The following is a 27,465-nucleotide window of genomic DNA, read 5'->3' as shown; positions in this document are numbered from 1 at the left end:
GATTCACAAATCCTACTTGGCTTCACAACTTCACACCCACAGATTCTTATCTTTAAAAGTGACATAACTAGAATTTATTAATCTGCAGCTGAAATGAACGCCCTTTAAAAGGCCAAGCACACCCACACACAGGAGTTTTCAGTTCTGCTTGATTAGGCCTCTAGTCAGGTGTAAGGTGGGTGGGAGCTATGCTGTGATGTCACCAAACTGTGTGTCCCAAATCTCCAAATTTATCATATTGGGTTTCGTTATGTTATTTGGGTGTTATGGTGCCTTCAAATGAAACTCGTGAGCTTGTGTTTACAACACAGGAAGTCGTGTACACGATATGCTTGGCGTTCAAGTGCTTTAGTCGTGAGAACACCGCTGCTAAGCAACGGCAATATTAACGTTACTGTCAGCGTCTAAAGCCACGGAGGCTAACAATTTAGCAAGCTATCAAGTGGGTAACATAATGCAGAAAATGCAAAAGCATAATGACAGAGGAGAAAGATGAGGCCGTTGGGAATATCAACATTTTCCTTGGACATATATAATTACTAAGAATTACAATATACGAACCATAAACTGGAATTATTCGTGTTACGCTGGGTCAACTGGGTCAACTATGTAACACCCCACAGGCCAGATTTTGTTTTTACAAATCTATGATTGTATGATATTGAAAACAACAGTATGAACAAATATGGAGTGATCTTTTCCATCTTTTCCACTTTAGACAGACATGCTTGGGTGTTGTATGTATACAGGATCTGTAAATTATGTTATGTATGTTTGTTGCAAAATAAAATGTCAATAAAAATATAATAAAAAAATAAAAATAATTACAATATGCGACTCAAATTACAATATATCCACTTATTATGTACCGAAAAATGAACTTCCATTTTCCTCTGCGATTTCTGAAAAAGTCAACAAACACGTCATAACTCGTGAACTCGGAAATTTCAGAAACTTTCCACTTACGAGGTCGTGAATATGACATGAGGGGGCGTTCATATGGGCCAAACTCATAAACACGGTCAACACGACCCCATTTGAAGGCACCATTAGTATTCACAGAAGGAAATGTGTCACTATATAGTGCCCTGAAAAATTCCCATGATGTAACAAAACAAGGAGCATCACTGAATGTACAGTACACTACTTTCTGCTCACAGTCTCACAATGCATCACATTTTATAGATGTGAAAAATTGCAGTGTTGAAATCAGTATCAAAGAGGACATATCATGAAAACTCACCTTTTCAGTGCTTGTGTACATACATTTTGGGTATCTGGAGTGCCTAACAACCAGCAAACTGTGAAATAAGATAACCCAGTTAGCCTTTTGTGGGCTGTCTAGATCAGAAAACATGTCACTTGCAGGCTCATTAGAATATATCGTCCACAGCTTGAGAACTACCTTTGCAAAGGTGCACCATATTTTACGAGCAAGCCAATCAGAGCAGACTGTTTTTTTTTTTGGGAGGGCGGCTTAAAGAGACAGGCGTTAAAACATTGAATACAGGTATATTCAGTGTTTTTTTAACATAAAAGCATTTAAAAATGTTCTATTTGAAACCCCAAATATAAGTATGAACCTGAAAATGAGCATATGTGCCTTTTAAAGTTAAATAATACAAGTCAACACGTACTCTGCAGATTAATAGATAAATATTCAACTTAAAATAAACAATGGATGCATTTAATACGCTAATATGTTACATGTAGTTCTTTCATTTCCTTCACAGTTAAAATAATCTTTTATTTAAGGTGAACATGGACAAACAAACAACACACAAAAAAAAAAGTTGAAGACATTTTAATGCGACTTCAGCTGCTGTTGATAAGAGAGCACGACCTGTAGGTCTGACTTCACTGAGAGCTGTTTATCTATCTTGTTTTTATGTATACCAGGGATGAGAGAACCAGATCACACATATATGATTATAGGAACGTGCACAATAATAGAACCATCCATCCATCCTCCACAAGCAGCCACTATCTCGTCAAATCATCTTGAAATTAGATACGTAAATTGAGATTAAAGGGTCAGTTCACCCAAACTACAGAAAAATGTCCACACTAGTTAGGGTAATTATATTCTAGTAGTTTAGCTATGCACATCTTTTTTCCTTGTGCTTGAGATATAAAAGTGTCACCATTACTCAGGATAATCCTGCCTCGCTATCAACTGTTTTCATTGGAACTGCTTTTTTTACTAAAAGTGTAGTTCCTGTGAAAACCGTTGAAAGCATATTATGTGGATTATTCAGAATAACCAGGACGCTTTTTATTTTATATGTCTTTTTAATGCTGCAAGAAGTGGGCAGTAAAACCATCTAAGTTGATACTCTAGGTAAATGAAAATTATAATAATATTTTCTTTTTGTAATTTGGATGAACTGACTCTTTAGGTTCTGTAGTTCCCCCCCTAATGTACATCCCTAGCAGAACCACCTACGCTTTAAGTGCTGGTAATAAACAAAATCCTGTAACGTATTGCTATTATGATCATAAACGTTGTAAATCTACAGTATTGTCCAATTACATGCAGCGTTTAAACAGCGCCAACGTGTTGTGTTTGCGATAGGCTGTGTAATAGTGTAATAACTCTGTCCCTCTGTACGACGGCCAGGGAGGCTGTGTTTAAATGAGACGGTTCTGCTACATTAGCTTCATAACACCATAATCCTTTCTCCATAAACCATTACATGCGCCGCAACATTTCTGATTTATGGGGGGTAGAGAATCAATGGGAAAAAATTAATGCTCGCAAAACGTCCCAGGGACAATATTGAGCAGATTTTAATTGTGATTTCGTTCAAGTGGCTGTTAGCCGGATGATGAATGGGAGCTAACCTTCCACTCTGCCAAGCACTGGAGAGAGTCTTTAATATGACAATTAAGTGTCTGTCCTTTAGATTTTATTGTATCTTTCTCTCTCTATCTTCTGGGGCCACTCTGTCCTCCCTCCTCCTTTTCTTTTACCTCCCACCCACTCTCTCCTTTTCCCCTCTCTCTCTTCACATCACTTCATCTGTACAGTGCGGCTTTTGCGCAGATTAAATTGAGACTCCAGTTTTCTCCATCTCAGAGCACTTACTTATGTTTTATGACACGCACTAAGTCAATTTTATGTTGTTATTGATTTTTCTTCCCCCCTGACCCCCTCGTCTTATTACCCTCTTGCTTAAATCGACACAAACCATTTTGCCTTTTGCTCCCTGATTCTTCTCTGACTCTTGTCTTGTGGTGACCTTAAGTGTACGACCAAGACACAGAGTACCATCTGTGAGGAGGTGTGTGTGTGTGTGTGTCTGTGTGTGTGTGTGTGTGTTTGTGTTGAATCTGAAAAAGTGTGGTTCCCCTCAGAGAAAAAACACTGATGTAAAATGAAAAGGTATGACCAGAAGGTGGCAGGTTCAACTCAGGAAGTGTCACTCAAAACTTCACTTCTCTGCAAAAATGCAAAACCTTACCAAGTATATTTGTCTAATTATTAGACAAAATATGTCATAACGCTTAACATAAGACACAATCACCTAACAAGGCTTATTTTCAGACAATGCATCTTGAATATCTTGTGAAGTGAAACACTACTTTTGAGCATTACAGGTTAATAATGACACAGCCCTTCATGATACTAGTGAAATACAGCTCAAAATGTGTTTTAACAGCTAATTTCAAGATGTCTTTTTTATCTTGAAAGGCCTAAATGTTACATCTTATTTCAAGAAATCTTACCAAGAGAATTTGCACTTGTTCCATTGGCAATTGTTTTGTTTACTTATTACAAGCAAAAACACCTTGTATTTTTTTTAACTTATTTTTAGAGTGGCTTTTTTTTTAAGTGTTGCATTTAAGGATTCAAACACCCACCTTTTTTCACCTGTAGCATTGAAATAGATTGAGTTGCCTTATCCCACTACTACACCTGACAGGATAAAGTTTTTCAGATATTTTAGTGAAAGTGGATAAGGGGGAAAAAACCTTCTCCCTTCCCTCATAAGGCACAGTGTCGGCTCCAAATACTTTCATAGAAATTAATTGTTTTCACGAGTTGTTTGTTGTTGAAAACGTGGCTTGGAGGGATTTTTAATTTCACCTTCATCATTAAGAGTGACAATACCTCTGGCACAATGCAAGCGGTCGTGTGTATTTATTCACAAGTGTCTCCGCGAAAACCGAGCCAACAAGACTGAAGGCCAAAATTTTCAATGATTGTGTGAAGCATTACAGGATTCTCACTCAATAGAAATTAACAAAATGGAGTGAACATAGCCAGTAAACAATTAGAAACAATAATGAGACAAACAAATTATGACAAAGTAAATCTTTTTTATTTAACAGCACCTCTATTTACACTTCCTTTCCAGTTTCATTGCCTTAAGCAGAACTAACTGGTAAGTGCGTGGGGGTTAAATGCAATAAGAGCTGGCTTGATCTCAATCAATTTGTCCCTGTCTGTTGGCAGGTGCCCAGGCTTCGCCGTGTCCCAGTCCCCAGCGTTGGCTCCATCAGGACTCCCAGCAAAGAGCTAAGCGGCAGCATCAATGTGACCATTTAGAGCGTGATCTGTGCAGATGCGGTAGGGAGGTCGGGGCCATTGTGCGGCCCTCCTCCCTCTTGCTTTTCACTTCACCCTCTAGGACGCCGTCCACATCAAAGTTGTTATTGAAGCCCCTCAATCGGAAATCCCGGTTTGGCAGGGAAGCGAGGTCTTTGAGAAAAGAATGAGGGCCTTGACCCAACATGGGCGACTAAATCGGCCCGTCGACAGCCAAGAGGAAGATTGATACTAATAGGGCCTCTTTACACCTGGCGCTAACAAGCATCTCATATCTGGACTGAGTTGAGATTGTGTTTACACCTGACCTTAAAATGCATTTACAGTTGAATCTTTTTTTTTATTATATATTTTTTTACAAAGATTGCCACTAATGTCCCATTGAATATATTTCACACATGCTTCAAAGTTGTTTTTTTCATCCATAAATTACATTTTGATTATTATCAATTTCCCTGAAACCTCTTTAAGGTACATTTTGTTGACAATTTATTTATACTGAATTGCATTTTTTTAAAGTCTTATTGATAATATTTTTATGGAGACAAATATTTTTTTGAAATAATACACGCACAGAGCTTTTAGAAAGGTGCCATATAAAAGTCTTGCTTTTCCAAAGAAAAAAAAATATTATATTATGAATTTGAATTATTATTCATTTTAAAAATGTTGGCGGGTCCAAAATGAATATTTGTTTATCTCTGTGGAAGGTATTTGACGTTCTAACAAGGCTTCTAACAAGGTGTGACATCTAGTGTCTGAATGTTATTATATATTTCTATGTTATATTTGAGGTGGCTTTAGCTCAGAGTGGTCGTCCTTTAACAACAAGGTTGGCGGTTCGATCCCCGGCTCCCACTGTCTGCATGTTGAAGTGTCCTTGAGCGAGAAACTGAACCCCAAGTTGCTCCCTGGGTGCTTTACAGGATGGATTAAATGCAGAGGTCAGATTTAACATATGTACCTGTATACATATGACTAATCTAATAAAGTTTAAGTTATCAATGTTATCAGTTGCACCTTTAACCCCTAATGTTGTGTTTGGGGTCCTGCAGACCCCGGGCCCTCTTTAACAGCTCACACAAACCTGCTCAACATTGTTTGTATCACCTTGATACTTCATGACTTTAACTCATTTTATGAGAGTTGCTTAGAAACACGATTTTGAACCAATGGCATGTTTCTGTCTATTAAAAGCAGCTCAGTCAGTGTGCTCCAGTCCCCTTTGGACATTTGCTGTGAGAAGCACCTGATTCAGCTGCATACTGATAGAACCTGCATGGAGAACCTGGTTACAACTAAACAGCAATTTATCTTTATTATAACCCGTGTTGTAATAACGATGCTTTATGGTTATTTCTGTTTTGTCGTCTTCATCAAATGTGCATGCCCAGTTTGTGGCAAAGGGAAGGGTTACCACTTTATTACTTTTCTACATATTGTATTTTAATAAAGTCAGAAGAAAATAAAAAGATGGGGAAAAAAATGGTTGATTTTGCAATTATGATTTTGACACATACAGCAGGGTCGGGTGGTCTGTGGGACTCTAAACAACAAGGAAGTAAAGCCAATGTCAACAAAACAGAAGGGTTCAAACTTTATTAAGAGTGTTGTTTAAATTTTTGTTTGCACAAATAAAAATAAGCAGAAAAAAAATCAAGAATCTCATAGAGTTTAACACCCTGCTAGTGAACAAGAAACACTCAAGGCTGCAGCATAAGTAAATACAGTGATGACATGTTCCTGAAGTAGAAAAATCTAACATTTAATTAAATCAAACTTACATTTGTCAGGCAACTAACTCCCATAACACTGGGACAAGTTATCATGGACAAATATGTCTGAACACATCTATACTGTAGGTGGTTTTGGTGATTACATTTTCAAGGTGTCTTGTGTCTGATTATAGTCCCATCAGCAAAGACAGGTTCAAGGATACCATGGTTTTTCTAGTTCACCATCTGAAAGGGAAGAGGAAACTACATCATCTCCAACCTCAACAGCGAGGGAGAAAGGAAAGGAGAAAAAAGTGAGAGGGAGGAAGGGAGGGAGGGAGATGGAGGAGAAGGTGGCAGATAGTGGGATGTATGACTTCTTTCCTCTCTCCCTCTGTTTTTAAGCTCATGTGGAAAAAGCTTTTCAAATTATGATGTGGATTGACGTGCAGCAGCTGTCCCCTCTCCTGGGTCCTGTCCGTCACCTCGCCGGTCACCGCTGACAGCACTATGATGGATTAGGAATTGTCATCCAGGACGCTTGTCACTTGTTTACAAGTCGGCCATCCCTCATCTCTCACCACAGGCCTTATAATCTGGCCGACACTCCTCCAACCCCCCCCCCCCCCACCCCCTCCCCCACATACCCCACCCCGCTGCCAGACACGCTATACAAGACAACACCATACATTACAACAGCTTTTTTTTTTTTCTTCTCTTCCCCCTAACCTTTCTCTCCCTCTCCCTCCTACATCCCTGGGCTGAACACAGTCAACACATTTAATGCATTAATATATGTGTTGTGTTCGCCAATCTCCCAGGGACTGGGGCGATGTCTTCTCCTGTCAACCTCTACCCCTGAGAACTGACTGGGTTTTATACAAACATCCCAGTGGGAGAGGGAGGGAGGCTCACATCTAACCTGCATGCTGTTATTTGAAGAATGGAGCTTTTAAATCTGTTGCCCAAAACTATGGACGATATATATATTCTCTATCACTAGAACCTCTGCTTTAGTGATGTGATAGTAGATAAAGATCTGTGTAGGATATAACCTCTGGTTGGTAATAATCAGGTATGTAGAATCACAGCGTTTTCCCCTCTTAAAATATTATTCTAAGGTGGGTTTTTTAATGTTAAAACGATAAGTAGTCAATTGATTTATTGATTATTATAATTGTTGAAATCCTCATTGAAGTTCATGAAGTGAAAAAAAATATTTTAGTTTGTTTTGTTATTATTTTTTATTTTATTTTATTTCCAGCTTCTCATGTGTGAAATTTGGCTTTATTTGTTTAATATAATTTTAAATTCAATATATTTGGATTTTGAACTATTTGTTGGACAAAACAAGCAATTTAAAGAAGTTACCTTGAGATGAGCATTTTTTAAAATTTTTTTTAGCCAATTCAATTTTCATTCCAAATGGTTTATTACATAGAAATAATTGGCAAATAATCAATAAAACGTTGTTTTTAAATAATTTAAAATGTGTGTATTTTGTGGACAAACTTCTCTAATCACTTAACTTTTTGTTGTGTACATTTATCTGAACAGGTTTGCACAGTGGGAAGCGAAAAACAGTCAAGCCAATTTTCCGAAAGCTTTCAGACCCAATGATGTCGAGCCTGCGTCTCAGAAATATGGAGGAAGGAAGCCCCGCGGAGCGCACTTTGATCTCTCTCTACAGCATCTCTGGATCTGCGGCCTGCTGTGGGAATGTGTGAGTTTATGCTCCCTCTGCAGGCATAGTCCAAACTGGAAGAGGAGCTAACCAGCCTGCCTCTCTAGCTTGGACTCGGCCGTGCCAGCTGTGCTCCTGCAGAGAGGATGAGTGGATGCCATCTACCCTGCACTGCTGAGACCCTCCCAGTGCTCCCAGTGTGGCCCTTGAGAGAGACCATAATCTTCTCCTATCTGCCTTAATGGTTCCCTCTGTGGATGCTGAGATGGCAGGCCTGGGAGTGGGGGGAGGAGGGAGGGCGGCACGCTGGATCCTACCACGAGCATATTGTCATTAAATTAAAAATTTCTGAACACTCCCTTGCTCGTGGCATAACCGCCGCCGTGAGAGCGATCATAATTGGCTCTGAAAACACGCATAATTGCCTTCAGCTGGCGTTCTTTTACAGTTGACATTGTTGAGGCGACTGCGGGGCGATTGGTGAATTGAATATGCAGCTTGTTTCACAATGGCGGTCGTAATTGAAATATGGTACGTGTGAGTGGAAGATTACATTAAAGCTCCTAGATAATCACCTGACAGGGGAGTCATTGAATCGACAATCTGCCGCGGAGTTTCGGGGAGCGGGGCCAGAGCGAACAGGCCGAGGGAGGACGGGGAGGGAAGAGGGCGAGGGGGGTGAAGGGGGTGAGGGGTAAAGGAAGGCATCAGGCAGAATTAGAAGAAGGAAAAAAAAAAAAGCTCTTGGCTGGCTCACTTATTCAGAGCAGTCCTGGATTGCCAGGCTGGCATTCCTGGGCTCTTTCTATCACCACATTTATCCCGCTCCCTCCCACCCGCCCTCCCTATTCTCTCTTAGATGCTCACCCCTCCACTGCTTTGAGTAGACCACTTCCCCTTTAAGAGCTAACAGATGGCTAGCCGTTGCTGTTGCATTTTATCCTCATTTTCATTCATATTTTTATTGCTTTTTTTTCATTGTGGCAAAACCGCACCGTTCTCATCACACACACACACACACACACACACAAGACTGCCTACACTCAGCTGAAACAGACGTTGAATTAACTCAGATTGCGTGCTGGTGGTGATCTTCACTTCACCTTTAAGGCATCCTTTTATAGGAAGGAAGTGTAACATCCCATGATTCAACTGGCATATTAATGTTTTGATTTCTTTGAAACTTCCTCACACCATTTTTTTTTTCTTTGTGACCGTCCTTTCACTTCCTCACCCTAATAGACAGCAGGAAGGGAAGTGTTATTTCACAACACACACACACACATTAGGCACATTACTGGAAAACTGATGCACAAAAGTAAAGAAAAGATGCTCCCATTCATCCTCAGTGCACGCTGCAGACTATCAGTGCTGCTGTTGTTGTTGCTGAGGTGAAAAACCTTGCAGGTGCCTCCTCTCTTTAATCTACTTCTCCCTTCACCATTATCTTATATTTGGGTATAAACACACAGACTGTGCAGCCCGATAATATGCAATTAAAAACAAAGATCATTAAAAAGTTATTGGTGTCTGCCTAATTACTATAACTTTACCCCCCTTATAATGAGCGTGCATGGGTATTGATTCGAAGCAAATCTCCCTTTCCTCCTGGAAAAAAGCAGGTAGTTACTTTGTGTTAAATCATTAATATAGTAATGATTTTTCCAGAACACTCTCAATTAAGACCGGAGCAGAAAATGACCCAGGGGAGTTGAAGCTCACGCTCTTAAAAGTGTGATGTTCCAAATATATCCTGGCTCTCTCTCGCCAGAGAATATGGATAGGGCCGAGCCGTGTCTCTGAATCATTTAAAGTGGAGCTGGTTGATTAGGATGTGTGTAAACGTGTTTCTGTGTTAAAGGTCTGCACCTTTAATGTAATACAGTATATGTACTAATACACTGCACCGCATAAGCAAGTAATAACCAAGCGATAGAAAGTGATGCAGTGGTCTGCTTTGACCTCCAGTAGGTGACAAAGACAAAGTCTGCCTGGATGAAAAATGGATGAAATATTAAAAGAAAGGCAGAGAAGTCCACTAATGCTAGCTATGCTAGATTTTAAAGCCTAAAAACAGAGCCATGAGGAGGCGCAGAGGTCTAGTTCTCTCTCAGAACACTTGAATTACAATATGCTGAAAGGTTATTATGGAATTTTTTGCCCAATGATGCCAAAAATATACTGCGTACTTAAGCTTTAACCATATTCACCATTTTTTTAGTGTGTTAGCGTGCTAACATTTGCTAATTAACACTGAACACAAAGTGGGCCTACAGATATGTCACGGTCCTAGTGGTTTTTGTTAGAGTTTGTTTCCTGTTTTTAATTTGAAAGTCCTCTCCTCTTGTGTCTTGTCTGGTTTTACTTCCTGCCTTTGTTTGGGGACAGATCCACCTGTCCCTAATTAGTGCTGCACTCCCCTCACCTCCTGCACACCTGTTCTCACTACCCAATTAGTCAGTTACACCACCTCAGTACCTATATGTTCTTTGTCAGTCTTTCGTCGTGTATGGAGTTTTGTTTTGCTTGGACTCTCAGTTTAGTAAGCCTTTTTGTTAATTAAATATCTTCGTTGAATCTGGTTGCATTTGGGCCTGTTATGCTCCCTGCACCGTGACAAGATGAGGCTGATGGGAATGTCATTTTGACCTATGATGGGAATCACCAAAGGCTTTCCAACCTATCTGAAGAGGAACATGAATATATGTTTTAAATTCCATGGCAATCCATCCAAAAATTGAGGCAATTCAACTTCATAGTGCCGTTTGAAGAAAATGTCAGGTGATCTCCAAAGTTGTCAGGATAAAACGTCTTGGAACAATGAATGTCAGGAGAAAATGTTGTGTGCATTAAGTGAGAAGATTTCATTGGATAAGCGAAATATTGGACCTGCTGGTGGCGCTAGAGCAAAAGACAGAGGACAATTAAACTGAGCTCAAGGTCTCAGTGTAAATCTCCAGGACATAATCGCCCTCTTCACACAGCGGATGATAAGGTAAGAGCAGATATGAAAGACTTCCTGTGTCTGTCATGGTTTTCAGGTTTGCATACATCAACTTGCTCGCCTTTGTAATTCAAATCCTGCTCCTCTGTGATCTCTGAACCTCCACCCAGACTCATCAGACCCCCTACCCCTCCCCCCCAACACTCCACTCTCCCCCAAAACGCTCCAACAATTAGGTCATTTGTCCGTCTATTATCTCAACACCTGCAAGAAAATCTGTCTCAATTTTCCCCTCTGCTTCTGATCTGGTCTCCCTCCCGTCTTCTTCCGCGGCCCCCACCGAGACGCCGGTTTGGCCCCCGAGCAGCTTCTGTCTCTGTCAGGTTGGCTCCTGGGCGCTGCCATCCCACCATGCATTGTGCCCATGCCAAGAGTCTGTGCCAGATCACACCCCTTTAGCACCGAATGCTTGTCGTGACCCTGCCTTTTCTTTTCTTTTTGCTCTTTCTCTGGCCCCTGTGCCAAACACACACACAGGGCTCAAGTAGGGATACACAAAAAACATCTCTCTCTCTCCTTCCTTTCACTCAGACCCATAATATTCACTTAGCGAGGACCAGGAGGGGTTGGAACAAAGGGACCTTTGGGGTTGGGCAGTGAGTCGTTATAGTCTCCATAACCACAGTTTACAGCAGCTTACTTTTCAAATGCCTGACATTTTACTTCCTATTCCTTAGATTTGTTCGGGCGGGTACAGTGCGTCATCTTTGTTTGACTTCATCACACGTAAAGAGCCATTTTCACCCGGTTTAATGTCATCGCCTTGGTAACCAGCAGGTTTTTGGCAACAACGCAGAAACGGCCAATTTGTCAATGGAATGTGTGAAGTGTCAATATAAATCTATCTAACTCCGCCTGGGCCCCATTCAGGACATAATTTTTCATATGCATATGGGAATTTTTGGTGTATTACTTTCTCACACTTTTTTTTTTAACAGCCAATGACAGATTAGACAGAAGCTCCAGCTCAGGGGTCCCAGTGGAGTGAGTGTGGGGGGGGAGTCGAAGGAAGAGAGGTGAGGGCCGAGAGCTGGTTTTGTGGGAGGAAGCAGTTGGGTACCAATGTATGGATGAAAACATTCAAGCTCTGTTCTTACAGTAGGCATTTAAAGCCTCTTGGGTTGTTGCTCCAGTGGTTTCTGAATGGGTGTCCAGCAAAATGAGAAACTGTTTCACCAAATTACGATCCTTAAGAGTTCAGTCCCGGTTGATTTGGTGACTCCTATGGTTAGTGGAAGTACCACAAGTTGGGTTTAATGCTAGAGGTCTCAGAATTATGATGTGACAACGCAATGGTTATCGTTCAGCCAGTGGGGCAACCTCCGGGTCTGAAAAGTGAAGCCAATGCTGAAGTGCCTTACACTTGCATTCTCTCTAACAGCCGGCAGGGGGCGACTCCTCTGGTTGCTAAAAGAAGTCTGGTTGTATAGAAGTCTATGAGAAAATGAGCCTACTTCTCACTTGATTTATTACCTCAGTAAACATCGTAAACATGAGTTTATGGTCTCAATCGCAATCTTTAATACAGCATGATGTTCATTTAGTAAATTATGGTCCCATTTAGAGTCAAATAGACCATAAAGCAGGGGATGCTTTAGGGTGCGGCTACCTGGTGATTGACAGGTCGCTACCACGGCGTTGTCCGGTCTGGGAGTTGTTTTTGTTTTTGTTGTGTAACTTTAACTCTTTCATGAAAGTTAATATTAACATTTTGGTCGCTTAATATGTCTTATTCAGTGTTTAGTTGTGCTTAGCTCCACCCTCTCGTGTCACTTCTGGTTGCAATAAAACCAAGATGGTGACGGCCAAAATGCCAATCTCGAGGCTTCAAAACATCAGGGTGACTGCGTCCATTTCTTATATGCAGTCTATGCGTTTAGCACAAAAGCGGTTAGATTTAGGGAAAGCTCATCTTTTTTGGGTTAAAATAAGTAGATTGGTAAGCTTAGGGGACCTTCATCGTAATAACCATAATACAACTTTAAACACATAGCGGTCTGCCATGTTAAGCCCAATGTTTTGCTGACCCATCCATCCATCCAGACCTCTCTCCACATAGACATTGTCACTGTATAACAATGTCACATAACTTCCTCCTTTGCTCCCAGCATATGGCTGCTAAAGAGCTTTAGTTGTCATTTCAACATTAAAGGGGCTGTTTGTAAGAATCAGAAATTGCTTGTTAACAGCAACACCTGTGGCCGTTAAGTCAAGAAAAGTCAGCGTCCTGTTGCTCGCGCTTGCTCGCTCTACATAGACATGAACGAGCATCGGTCAAAACAGTGAGGCGACACACGTCAGCTAAAAGCACAATATCACTCTATATTTCAGCTGCTTGGCAGTAATGTTAGCTGACCAGACGAAGGTCTCTCCATGAATCAATGCTGATCCTAGTGTTGGCTTTTCCTGCCTCGGCCTCCCGACCGCGGCCGGAGGGAACAGGGGAGACACCGGAGTTTTGGTCGGAGACGATAACGTTTCTCTCTGCGGAGCCCCGTCACTTCACAAGACACAGGAAACCTCTGTTGGTCTGGAGGAGCTGCAGCATTCATTTCTGCACAAACGTCCACTGTACAGTCACTAGATATTCTCAGAGCTAAACTAACTCTTCTGAAGTGTGTAGTGTGCGCGCATGCACGTCAGGGGGAGCAAGCTGAGCGAGTGAGAACGAGCGCGATGTGTGAGTGAAGGCAAGCAGGCAGAGGAGCAGAGACTCCGATCCTGGAGACCAAAGCTATGGTCTCCCCCGCGTCCTCCCCCGCGTCCTCCGACCGCGGCCAACACTGTTTAACAGACGGGCTTCACTAGATAGAACTTTGCGGTTTTGGTGCTTCCGTGTAGTTTGTGTTGGAGTCTTGTCTGAACAGCGTAGCCACACGTGAGCGCGCATGCGACACCGACCTGCAATGATTTATACGTGTAAAAAGTTAAAAACAGTCCCTTTTACATATTTCATTCTGGGGTGCTTGCAGAAACAACTGATTCTGTCTTTCTTCTTGGGTGGTCAGTTTCATATTTAGAGGTAATGTAACGCAACAGAATGTAAATATATTGAATTGCTAATGCTGAAAAAATATGCTGATCATAAATAGTATCAAAAACTCACTTTCATGAACTTAGTTCATGAAAGTGAGTTCAACTTTAAAGACTGAAAACAAACGACTAAAAAGACTTGAGGACAAAGCGCAGGCAGTAAAACTCTAACTAAACCAACAGCAACAAAGATCTCCACACTGCTGCGGCCTCGGGATAAAGACCGATGGGGGTCCATGACCTGTAATGATTTTTTACCTGAGGGTCCGTGACATGAAAATGTTTGAGCTCCCCTGCTGTACATACTTATGATCGCTGAAGAGCAGCGTGTCAAAGCATGGCATTTATGTTCATGTGACATTATCAAAATGCTCATATGACAGCACACCAATTATGAATCCTGACGAGGCGACACCGGAAAACATTTTGCACTTCCACTCTCGCTGACATGACCTTTTACTATGATCCTGCGTTCCTCCGATAGACGTCACCTCCTGTGCTGCACCCCCACACCCCCCCCTCTATTTTTTTTTTCTATTCATAGCTCCGTCCTCTCTGCTTCCATCCCAAGGTAAATCCCATTGGGTGGATGCTTTGTTGTGGAAGCTTGTGAATGTTTTCGCTGCTGTTATTTATTGGCCCGCTGACAGGGCCATGAATTCCGGGCCAAAGTGAAACTCATATTGTTATCAAAAGCATAAAATTCCTATCACTTTAGGTGTCAGAGCAGAGACAAGAAAATGAAACAGGTACTCATAAAGGCAGCGGGCGTCATAAATCAGCCGGAGGGGCCCGAGCACGGAGACGCTTGATTAAATAAGGGGAATTAGGTATTTTTGCAAAAGCGGGAAATAACATTGATCTATGCCCCTGTCAGTGGCGAGGCTTGACACCATTGTGTATTGTTTATTTGTCTTGTGTATTTATAGTATATCAATCTCCCTGTGACTGAATGATATGAGTGAGAGAAAACCCAGCCTCCTTTGGCTGCCATGTGTTCTGCTGCTGGAAAACTAGGGACAGATTTATCCAGGATCTGAGTTTAGCCGTTTCCAGTTTCCTCAGCAATTGAAGCTCCAACCGTATCCTATAGCTTTGTTTACCAGGACACATGTGAAATGAGCCAATAGGACTACTGTTTTTCCTACAGCGCCATAGGCATCAAGAGGCAATTTAAGGTCAGTCAGGGGTGAGACACTGCACTAGTTTATACCAGGGTGCAATCAAATTTCATTGCGTTTTACGGAAAATCACTTTCGGGGAAATCATTTCTATTTTTCTACTGAGTGTCGGATATCTATTTAATAAGAGGAAGTCTTGTTGTTCGGAAAATGCAATAAATCTTCACACCTCACACTGCTAGAAAATTCTAACACAACAAACAATCCTTTACTTGTGTTGCCTGTTTCATTGGCACTTTGTATACTCTCTCTGCGAGAGTTTGAATCTTCCACCATGGAACCAGGATGGCAAAAAAAACCAGATAAGATTTAGTGTGTACTTCAAAACCCAGAAGTAAATATAAAGGGGAACTCCACCGATTTTACACGTCAAAATCTGTTTAAAGGTCTTGGGGTGTACTACTACATATATGAAAAAAATCGTATAAAGCCTTTTGTAGCTCCAGAGTGAGCTACGTGAAGTCTGATAAAGTGATGTCAAGTGATGTCACTTGAGTTAGTGTCGACTGGGTCAGATGACTACAAGTCTGAAAAAGAAAAACATCCAGGGGTGTGGAGTGAGAAAGAAGTGAGCTTACCAGACCTCTGTAGCCTGCTCCTCATCCCTACATGAGGCTAGTGGCTTGAGGCTACGCTAGCAGCTACAAGTTGGCGGTCTAGTTGTATTGTGGGTAATGTAGGCGGACGATTTTGGTAAGGAAGGAGAATGTGTGGAATAAAAAAGAAGATGACTCTGGTGCTTCTGCATCCTTTTTTTTTTTTCTAAATACAGTCCATCTGAGTGCAATGCATAATCTGTGGAGTACGCTTTTAAACACATATACAAAGAGTCAAAAAAGGGCTTAACTATCTAACTATGAAGTGAGGAATCTCTGTCTATCTGTCTGTAGAGAACCGCTCATCCGACCGACTTCACACTTGGCGGGTCTATTGCTATGGACCCACGGGAGTGCAGTGTCGATAATGGTGCAATTTAACCAGATGGTGGCGCTATAACCATGAACATTACATTTTGGTCTGTAACTTATGAACATTAACTCTCAGAAACAAAATATTTTTTTCCATGGATTATGTGGGTCGTGACGTTTCTATCCATATAAACCACGCCTATTTGCATCTAGATTGATTTTCCATTCTTTTGCATTGTGTCCAAATTAGATTTTTTGCTACCCCACCTACAAATTTTGAGCAATCACCACCAAATTTTGTACAGAACATCTCTGGACCGGAAATAGTTACTTTTTTGGATTTTTGTTCTGCCGTATAGTTTTGCTATAGCTGGCCATCACAGTTAGATCAAACGCTATGGGCAGGGCTTATATTACAAAATATGTCATATCTCCTGAATGCTATTGTGACCATATTTGGTGTACATGCGTAGATATGATGTCTGAGTGACCATGACAAATTTGGTTCCAGTTGGCAAATAGATGGCGCTGTAGTAGAATCATCTAACTATAAAGTAAGGAATGTCTATCAGTGTATGTATGTGTGACTGTCCTTTGCACATCTCGAGAACCGTTCATCTGGTCAACTTCACACTTGGTGGGTGCAAGCAGCCAGACTGCAAGCAACACTTCTGGGGGCCAAGCAATTGGCCCGTTACAGATGGACATGCGTTCCGAATATGCACTGCACTAGTAACTTTAAAATGTCCCTCCAGCATGGTTTCCTTGGAAAATAGCATCAGAAATGCTTGACAGCTAATGAAATTCATAAGTATAACGTCTCTCTAGAAGAAAATTTTGCAAAACAGCGCATCCATGTTTGGGGTTTCTCTCCCTAAATGTATAATTTCAGTAACGTCCCCCCATGATGATTTGGAGGTGTCTGCATGGCTGATAGGATCAGTGAACTCTGGAGAGTGGGGTGACGACCTTCCACCTCATCCATCACCCGCTGATGGACATGGGAAGCCGGTCCCTGACAGGTTGGCGGGTAGGCGGGGGTGGAGGGTACAAATGGGGTTAAGGATAGGGCCGGAGAGGGAACTCAGTTACCGCAGCATGGTGGCTGGAAGAACAAGTGGGGGGGAGGAGGAGAGAGAAACGTGTGGCCAGGATTGAGGTCAGCGATGTATGATTGGGGTATTAGATGGACCACAGCTAGCCTGGTTGAATGTTTGTGTGAGGGACGAAGATGGATTATCTGACTGTTTTTGCATGTCTTACATGTGACGAATAAACAGAAGTTCAGTTTCGTCATAATCTTTCTTTCTTCAGCTTTTTTTTTTTTTTTTTACAGTACAGGACATGACTAATTTTGGTACAGTTCTCCAGCTGACATGTGTGAAAGAGCCACCCAGACCAATACAAATGATGAATCTGGTAATCAGGAGCAGTGTCACTCCATTGTCCAAATCTTGCTGAGGTGTAATGAGTCTCTGAGGGCCACTTGTTTCTCTTACACCCACTGAAACGAGGACCCAACGTCATCAATCTTCAGAGTGGCTGAAGTGAAGTTGACTTCTGTCTGAAGGTGCTCCCCTCTGTTGATTTCTTCTCCGGGAGCTCGGTGGGAAAAGCCCACGTTCCCGTCGCACGCCGAGAGAGCGTGCACGCAATAGAGAGAGCGCCGGGTGTGGTTGCACGCTGCGCGGACAATGAACACCAAACCTCCAACTGACACAGCCAGTATTGAGTGAAACCACGCTGTGAAGCAGGGATGCAGCACACACACTCACATGTCAGCGTGGAATGGGTTCAGTGACTTTTGACCCGGCGATCCAAACGCCTGTCAACACCATATACTACCATCGTTTTGTGCGTGACTGTGTGATCATATGTTTTCCTCCGTCTGACCTAAATGCAGTCATGTCTAGACGCTTCTTTTCTTTCTGCTGCTGCATTGCTTATATTGTGCACCTCATGTCAAAAGTTTGCTTTTTTCAGGAAGTTGAACAAGACTCCTTCCCCTCTCCTGTCAGACAGTAGCTTCATGCTTGGCATAGTGAAACCAGGAACAGGCCCGGGGTGAGCTGCCCAGTTCACTCTCACTCATAAATCTGCGGTTTCACTGTTTATTCTTTCTGCGCTGGTTTTGATTTCATTTCTAAGTGCGGTATTTTGTTGTTTTTCCATATGTGTTGTTTTGCCGAGGCTGATGTTTTTTCCATACCATGAGGCAAATAAGGAGGCTATCATGTCTTAATCAGACTAAATCTTATTCTGTAAATAAGGATAAGCTGTTGTTATAACCTGAAAAAACAACATGGATTGACACAGATACTGTATGTTATAATCTTCTGGAAGATTTACTCTGATTGATCCTGTTGTTTCCGACTCTGTTCATCAAAAATATTTACCGCATATGTCTTTATAACGTATGGGGGGTGTGTGATCTGTTGCTACCGTTTCATGTTACACCGTTTATCGGGTGCAACAACAAGCTGCCCTTGCTTGTCTTCTGCTGGCCAGAGCCTCGGTGGGACGGGCAGTTTGTGAGATGACAGGACATGCCAACAAATTGCATCACTTCTGCCTCTGTGGCCGAGGACAATGGGCCACCATATGCCGAAGTGGGGGAAATGAATGGAGCTCATTTGTGCTGGCACCCCGAGCCCCCGCCCCCCGCCTCCCCCCGACCCTGCTGGGGCCTCTGTGGCACCGAGGCCGACACAGACAGACGAGCCCACCCTCTGCCACGCCAGCGCGCTGCTGTCCGCCACACCGTCCCGTATAAGCCAACTCCAACAAATACATTGTTGGATTTGGATTAAAAAAAAAAATCAACTGAGTTATTTTGGTAACACTTCTCTCAGTCGAGCTGAGATGGTACTTTTTGGATTATTGCTATCGCACTTTTTAAAAGTTTGATTATTTTGGAAGGAAGATCATATTAATAACATATCACTTATGCTTCATAAAATTATTATGATATCCTTTTTTTTTTCATAGATGAATATTCAGGACATGTTTGTAAAAGTAGCCCGCGTGCACGTTTGTGTTTATCTGTGTCTTTATTTGTGTGTGTGTGTGTGTGTGTGTGTGTGTGTGTAGGCCTGGGATGATAGCAGATGATTAAGGAGTGGCTGCTCTGTTGACATGAGATACTAATGAGGATGAAATGAGAAGGTCAGGGCTCGTCTCCAGGAGGGGGACACCCACCCCCACCCCCCCTCCTCCTCCTCTTCCCCCCCCCCCACCCCCTCCCCCACCATCACCACTCCCCCCCTCTTCTCTCCTCGTACCCCCCGGTCGCCTCCCTCCTCAGGATGGACGGCTAATCCTCCTCTTAATCGGCGCAGACCAGTACACACACACACACACACGTGCACACACACGTATACACTGAGGCCGCCTCTGATCAGGCACTCTGCATCTTCATAATGGAGGTAATTAGCAGCTCAACGAGGCTACCTCAGCATTATGATTAGCACCTCTTTTTGAGAGCACTCGGAATCTGACCGGCCTGGCCTCTGCTGTCAATCCATTCTGCTCCGCGCTGCCAATAAAGCAGATATCAAACCGTTTATTATAGAGTGGGATTAATTCTATATAGTTGGCTCATAATATTCTAATTTAGAAAATGTTTTATTTTAGTCATTAACTTCGGATCAAAGGTCTTCAAAGTCCCATTAGCGGCCACTGGAGGCTTTGCTGCTTCATAAACCCAAACCGACTTAAGTGGTTTGACCCCAGCGAACAAGTGATGTTTACAGCCCGAAAAACTCTAAATATCCCCTTTTTAAAACCCCAATATTGAGGTACATGCACCAATGTTAATATATGCTTTTAACTTTATTCAAGTCATGAGCATGTTTAGGGCTGCCCGGTGGTGCAGCGGTTAGCGCTGTCGCTTCACAGCCCTTCTGTGTGGAGTTTGCATGTTCTCCCGTGTTGGCGTGGGTTTTCTCCAGGTTCTTCTCCCACAGTCCAAAGACATGCAGGTTTAAGCTTCATTGTTGACTCTACATTGCCGGTAGGTGTGAATGTGAGCATGAGTGGTTGTCTGTCTCTATGTGTCAGCCCTGTGATAGTCTGATGACCTGTCCAGGGTTCACCCAATGTCAGCTGGGATCGACTCTAGCCCCCCGCCGGGACCCTGAATAGGATAAACGGTTACAGATTTTGGATGGATGAGCATGTTACATTTTTTTTTTTTCTAATCTAAAATTGAAAATTGTTTGATTTGTAGGATTCATTGACTTTAGGGTTCTTCTCAGAGGGAATTTAACCATATTGCCCAAGGTCATGGATTCACTGACGACGTTTACACGCACAAAATATTCCAGTTTTTGCCCTTAATCCGAAAATGACAATATTCCTACTAAGCTGTTTACATGGCTAATGAAAATGAATATTCCACTAATATTCCCGTTTACATGCAGCCGCGAATACTCTGATTAACATTACCAGCGGCGGACTTGTTGGACCGTGCGAATGCAGCCTTCCTCATTCATTCCTTCAACCACCTTCTTGGTCGGCGTTGCGATAGTTGCGCATATCCAAACACCTGCTGATATCCAAGACTTTCAGAATGTTTAAAAGTAGGTGTGTTTCTCCTTCTGACCAGAAACTTTTCTTTTGGGCATGCATCTCTGCAAATTGTCTAGGTAATTGGCTAGTTAGTGTGTGTACAACGCACAGAGCTGGCCGTAAACAGGGAAGAGGACGTGTGTCGCAAACTGCCGTAAAAACTACAATTGAAATGCATATTCTGAATGTGCTGCATCCATGTCCAAAGAATCCCCCTACAACCTGAATAATATTGGCATTACCCACATGTCTTGATCGGAAAATGCTCCATTTAGAATAAGGCCTAATTCAGAATATCCAAACGGAGCAGGCTGTTTACATGACCCATATCAAATTGGGAATATTGTAATATTCGGAATACTAGTGGAATATTAATGTGCATGCAAACCTAGTCATTGTTCAACTTCTGCACACTAGCTAAAAAAAAGAAAAAGCTGTCAGTCATCAGCAAAGTAGTCCATGACGTATGCAGCGGTGGAGGAATGTAACGACAGGACATCCAGACAAAGGTAGGAGTGATGGCCGTCCAGCGATGCAGCGAAGCGACCTGTGTGAGTGCAGGGGAGCTCTTATTAATGAAGGTGTGAGGGTCTCCATCAGCACAGTGAACTGTTGACCCCGACAAGGGGAAGGAAGTGCTCGGCCAGCTGCGTGCCATTTTTCATCTCTCTGATAGACCTCAAAAGAGAGGCATGGAGGAGGGGGGGAGAGGGGGGAGACGAGGGGGACAGAGGAGAGAGAGAGGGGCGGGTCCGATATTAAAGACAAGTTGGCCCTGTGAAGTGTGGCGAAGTGCTGGATGGAGGCCTCCTAAGCCGTGACCCCTGCGATTTTAAAGAGTGTCTAGCTCACCTCGTTAATCAAAGGCTGATGCGTATCGCAGTGACTCCCCCCCACACCCTCAGCGCACCACCCAAAACCCCACCTCAGCCAGGTCCTTATTGCACTTTGTCATTTTTCACAGGAGGTTCGTGGGAAGATAAAGATCCTCAGGTTGCCACCCAGTTTCAAGAGAGGAAATTTTGGGGGGGGGGGGGGGGGGGGGGGGGGCGTGTTTGATTTGTGTGCATGTCGATGAAAGGGGAAGACTGGGGTCAACATTGTGGTCCATATAAAGATGATGTTTTGCAACAGTTTTATGTATACAACACATTTGCTTAATGATGCATTATATGAGCACTCATTAAAGAGGAACTCGATTACACACGGCCCGTTTGTCACAGCCCCGGCTCTAAAACTGTGACATGAATGGGATACACTCGGGTATACTTAACAAATAAAGTGATTTATTAAACAAAAAGTTAGTCAAACAAATGGATGGGAGGAATCTGTAAAGTTAGTAGATGCGTGGAAATGTGCTGCATGGATGTTGTGTTTCAAAAACAAGGGAAAAGGAACCAAAAGCCACAAAGCAGAGGTATGGGGTGAGAGGAGATCTGCCAACTGCTGCTCAGGCTTTTATGCCCAGGTGTGTCCCATGCTGCTGATTACACTCAACCAGGTCTGATAGACACAGGTGCGCACAGGTGTTTGGCAGTACTACTGCACATGTGAACAAAGCTGTATAAAGCCTTTTGTGACTCCAAAGGGAGCTGCAGGAAATCTGATTAATTGCGTCAAGCGATGTCACTTGAGTCAGTGTTGGTTCAAGTTGGAGTTGGTGTGCGGAGTTAGAAAGAAAAATAAAACTGTTGTTAATTTTACTCTTGTGTGAATCTGCCATCTTTGTAATATGTAATGTAAAAATCCCCATTTAAATGACCTACCATACTTTGGTGAAACAGAAGTTCCAATAACAGAACTCACGTGCAAATTGGACTCCAGGAGTAATGTGTTTTTGGCGTCCTCCCGGGCATCTGATTTACCTCTTCCTCCTGCAACGAGACAGTGGTAAAATCTATTAGAGAAAGGTTTTGAAAGCATTTTCAGTGCTGCAAGATTTGCTTCATTTTAAAGCTTCAGTAGGCATCATTGGGAAAAAATGCCATAATAACCTTTCAGCATATTATAATTCAAGTGTTCTGAGAGAAAACTAGACTGCTACACCTTGTGTTGTGTTTCTGAAAACATTTGAGGAGAGAAATATACATTACAGTAATAGAATATTGATTCATATTTGATCAGCGCTGCCTAGTTTGACTGTTTGATCGGAGTTCGCGAGTGATTGACAGCCGACTTTCATAGACGACAACTGGACGGCAGACCTCAGATCAGCTCTGACTGCTTGTTTTTCTCCGGTCTGTGAAATCTTGCAGATGCCGTTAGGAGCACAGGAGGACACCGAGGCACATGATTTTTTTCAGATTACCTGTCTCATGCACTACTGTCACGATATAAAAAATACTTTTTTCAATCATATTTGCTCCATTTCTACCCACTGCAGCTTTAATCATGGAAGTGACAAATTGTTAAATGTTCTGCAAAAAAACGTTGCGTAATAATGTTATTTTTTTAACATAAATTCCACAAAGTTTCTCCAGTTTCCATGCCCCCTTACTGCAAATCAAACGGAATATGTTGGAACTTCATAACCATGCCATGTATCGAGTCCTGCTTCAGTCCAGTGTGATTGCTCTAGCCTTCTCTGTTTGATCAAGAGCGCGGGAGAGAGAGAAAGAGAGAGAGAGAGAGAGGGAGAGGGAGAGGGAGAGGAAAAATGAGCCTGCCAGTGGTTAATTGAGCATACAGATTCCTAATGTGTCAGGCGGTGGCCTCGCAGATGAGGGATGGCACTTTTTTTTCTTTTTTTTTTACGATGCATCTTCCTTTGTTTCCTCTTTAAGGCTAATGAAGTCGGCCTTCCAGTCGCCACCTGGGCCAGACACTCAGACACCAGAGACACTCTCACATCCCATTCACAAAGTCTACCAGCGAGTCATCATCATCTTCAACACCACCCTCAGCCCCCCCAAAGACAAATACACACACATGCAATGACACACACACACACACACACAGGCTCAAATGCAGGCATGCTCGTACACATGCTGTATATGAGAATGCGCATACACACACGTACACACTAGTGGGGTTATTAGCTGGACGTTTGTGATAAACTCACACTCTGGGCTGATGTTTACACCATATTCATTATCAAAGCCGCAGACCTGTTTATTTTTACTGTCTCAAAACAGCAAGCATCCATTATCCAAAGATTTTTTTTTTTTCGTCTTTCTCGCTTGTCTTTTTTTCCTACATGCCTTTAGGTCACCCACTAATGAGCTTAACACGGAGGAAACATGGAAGCGATTAGACGAGGCTCGGCTGTTTGAACAACGGGGTGATGATATTGTACCTTATGATTACACGCATTTATATCAACAGAAACAAGGGAGGCGAGGAGGCAGCTTTTCACAGCTATATCTAGATGGGGGACTTCACATGGGTTTCTCCCGTGTGCGAGCAACTAGTGAATGATGTCCACTGTTTGTTGGCAGCCTCGTTCTCCCTTCCTTATCCTTGTTCTGCTTTAGCAAGGTGAGCCTGAACCTCCTTCAGCGCCTCTGTCTCTCAGCTCAGGCCAAGTAGTTGTGGTCACCCAAACATGTTCAAGGTGCTCCACGACCATATGTTTGCTCATTGGGGAGCGGAGCGGGGAAGGGCTGGACTCCATGACCTTCACCCAGGTTGAGCAATGAATACTCTAGGCTCCGCTCGCTTGGGTTCATGCCAGGTGAACACAACAGTAGTCGGGCATCCCAGACATGCAACCGGAGCCCGGCGAGCGTTTGCACGGCTGCAGGCACACAGAAGGCGGAGACTGAGGATGGGAAGGTGGGAGATTGTCAAGTTTTTAGGAGAAAACATCACTAGTTTTCTGCTTCAGTTTGTCCAAACTGGTGTTTAATGGGACTTTTGGAAACCTGCAGAGGGTCATCAGTCCTTCAATTGATGTTAAAATAAGACAATGTAAGTGGCTCGATAAATGTTAAGAAATAAAACATTTTAGATTGATTCTTTGCACAGCAACGAAACATGTTGGATTCATATATACTCAGGTTATCATCTACTGTACAGCTACTGTTTCTCACTAGTTGTGAGATAATTATATGCCATGCATGGCACCACTGTGCATTTTCTTTACTGTAAATCAAAATCCAACTTCCATTTTCACTTGTTTCATTATATGATATCAATTCCTTATTTTTTATTTTTTGGTCATTTCCGACAGCATCGCAGTAGAAATGCCTTAAACTGTAGCAACAGTTCCCTGTTTTAGTTCTGTTGGGGTGGAGGCAAAAGTGTTGTGGTTTTACAAGCACTCTGTGCCAAGATTATAATAATTATCAGTGACTTTAAGTTTCAGTTTTGGTACTTTTCACAGTCAGAGTCAGGGCCAAAAATAAGAATATATAAATATTTATCTTGTTTGAAGTACATATTGTGTTTAATATTTTAAATATAACTCAGAAAACACACCACGTTTTCTTTATAGATAGTGCGACCTAAAGTTTAATCCCTCTATAGATTTTACTGGGAAAAAAATACATAATTTAGAATCACAGTTTTTGATATTTTTTATATAAATTATTTTATATACAATTTTCTTTAGTTTTTATAGACTTATTTTTAATTTCAGTTTACTCTGAAGCTTTTAAAGGTGCATTAGTTAAATACCATTGTTCCCCAATGGAGTTCCCCCTCCACATTATTCCAATTAATTGTTTAGTTTTAACCTCTTTTAACGCACTCTCCCTCTTGAATTATACCATCTGCATGGGTGCAAAATAAGCAACAGATTAAACTTGCGCTGATAACTCAAAAATGTCTGCATAGTCGAGTCAACACGGGATCTTTATGGGGAGGGAAAGGGCTGAAGGAGAACGCCATTACTCTCCAGATAATTTAAACATGTGTTGGCATTTATCTTGGTGGTCCATGTCCGAACACTAATGACAAACTCTTGTTATTAGTGGACTGAATCGGTGCCAAAGGCATGCCCACCCAAAACTTTAATCCGTTAATGTTCCTCGCTCTCTAATTTGGTATTACGGGAAAAAACACACTAGATGCATAGGTATGGTAGTTCTTCAAAGTAGTATAAATACAGAGTAACACAACACGTATTGGACATGGTTTGTTTTTTCTCTCTGTGTGTAGCAGTCAAACTTTATTTTCGTGGGAAGATTAAATATTTCTGCTTGAGAACACCCTTTAAACTATGAAATGACTGCTGTCACTGACACACAGACACCCCCTGTACACACACACACACACACACACACACACACACACACACCACGCTCCCCTGATTTTGGATGGATAGATGGTTGGGAAGAAGAGGAAAGGAGGGGAGGAGGAGGGGGGCGGGGGGGGCTGAAATATATAATCTCCTGAAAAGAATGAGGCCCTCTGGGATTTTCTCAAAGTGGCCCCTCTTTGCACTGGGGCTGGGGGAGAGTGGGTGAGTGCTGGTGGTGCGGGTGTAGTGGGGAGGGGGGGGCAAAAACATGGCCACTCCACACTGTAACCTGAGCCAGAAGGGGGCCAATCTGTCAAATAATTAGCTGTTGCCCAGCACAAAGGTTTTATTTGCAGGAATTTCATCGAGGCCGGATTGAATAATATGTCTGTGTATTGTGCGGGGTCATGGGAACATCATCTCTTACTGGTGGGCCATAAAAGACGGCTAAATGATAATGAGAAAAGGCTCTGGTAATTCAATTCCTCAAGCGTTGGTTTCCATCTTTCTCCCCCCTCCTCTTCCCTCCTCTCTTTCTCTCAGTCGTTCTGTCCTTTCTCTCTGCTCAGCTAATTGCGGAACTTCATGTTGATGTTGAAGTGGCTTTATTCAGTGTGCGGGAAAAAAAACACACGCTGACGTATGATTTTAACTGCACAAAAAGAAAAATGTGTACAGATAATCACAACTTTAATGTCATTTTGTACAGAATTCATGCAAAACCTGCTGTCTTTCCAAGCTGTAATGTGGCAAAAGTAATAAAATCATAAATTAATTCAGTATAAATTATAAGCAGGCACAGAAAGAACAGATTTTTAACAGATCATATCAAAGATATATTTGGTATTTTGCCGACGTATTGATTGCTAAAACATAGATAATCCGTAGCGTGTGCTTCCCACTCCCAAACCCACCGGCTCAGTTGTCTTTTTGCACGTTGACCCCTGACCTCTGGGAGCAGCCAACCAGGAAGTGGATAGTGTTAAAAGGGATTGATTGGTTTGTGGTCTATAGATGATTGTTTATATCATTCCATACTGGAGGTTTGACCTTTGGCGACCCCCTCTGCGGACCAATCCGCTGAGAGCCATGACCTGCATCCATTTGCAACAGCGCTAATTAGCTTTGACGGGCCCCGGGTTTTTTTTTTGCGTCGGGGTTGTAAAATGAAGCCCTGCCGTGCCCTGATTGAAGAAAGACGCGGCGCTCCGGCTACTCCACTTCATGCCTACCATATCCTCCCGCTCCGAATGTCAAACACATTAAACTTAATGTACCAGCAAATCTTACTCAATTATTTGTATGTTGTTGAGGTGTGTGTGTGTGTGTGTGTGTGTGTTTATGTGTGTGTCCCCTAAATGGTGTTCATATGTCAGTGTATGTTCAGCTGTCTGAGCACACTCAAGCATGCTGGTGTTTACATGTAAGAGGGGGAGAGAGAGAGACAGAGTTCCACTGGTATGTCCGTGTGGGATGAGGTTACACATCCTGCAATACATTGCAGAGGGATGAGGAAACTTGCTTTTAAGTAAAATAATTGGATTATTGCATCCTGTGATCGCGCTAATTATAATGAAAGCAAGCTTACAATTTTCCAATTATTATTCGATGCCGATTCTGTTCCTCTCTAATAAAGA

General features: G+C 42.5%; 1 protein-coding gene across 1 annotated transcript in view; it reads left to right on the top strand.

Annotated features, from left to right (window-relative positions):
* Positions 1-10,392: 10,392 nt before the first annotated feature.
* Positions 10,393-27,465, top strand: part of sall3a (spalt-like transcription factor 3a) — an 87,157-nt gene continuing 70,084 nt past the window's right edge. Inside the window, exon 1 of the mRNA XM_037785147.1 lies at positions 10,393-10,946. The gene's annotated coding sequence lies outside the window, so the exon portion shown is untranslated. The remainder of the gene's footprint in view (positions 10,947-27,465) is intronic.

The sequence above is a fragment of the Sebastes umbrosus genome, chromosome 11 (genome assembly GCF_015220745.1).
Source record: "Sebastes umbrosus isolate fSebUmb1 chromosome 11, fSebUmb1.pri, whole genome shotgun sequence".
Lineage (NCBI taxonomy): Eukaryota > Metazoa > Chordata > Actinopteri > Perciformes > Sebastidae > Sebastes > Sebastes umbrosus.
This window is presented reverse-complemented; position numbering and strand designations above follow the sequence as displayed.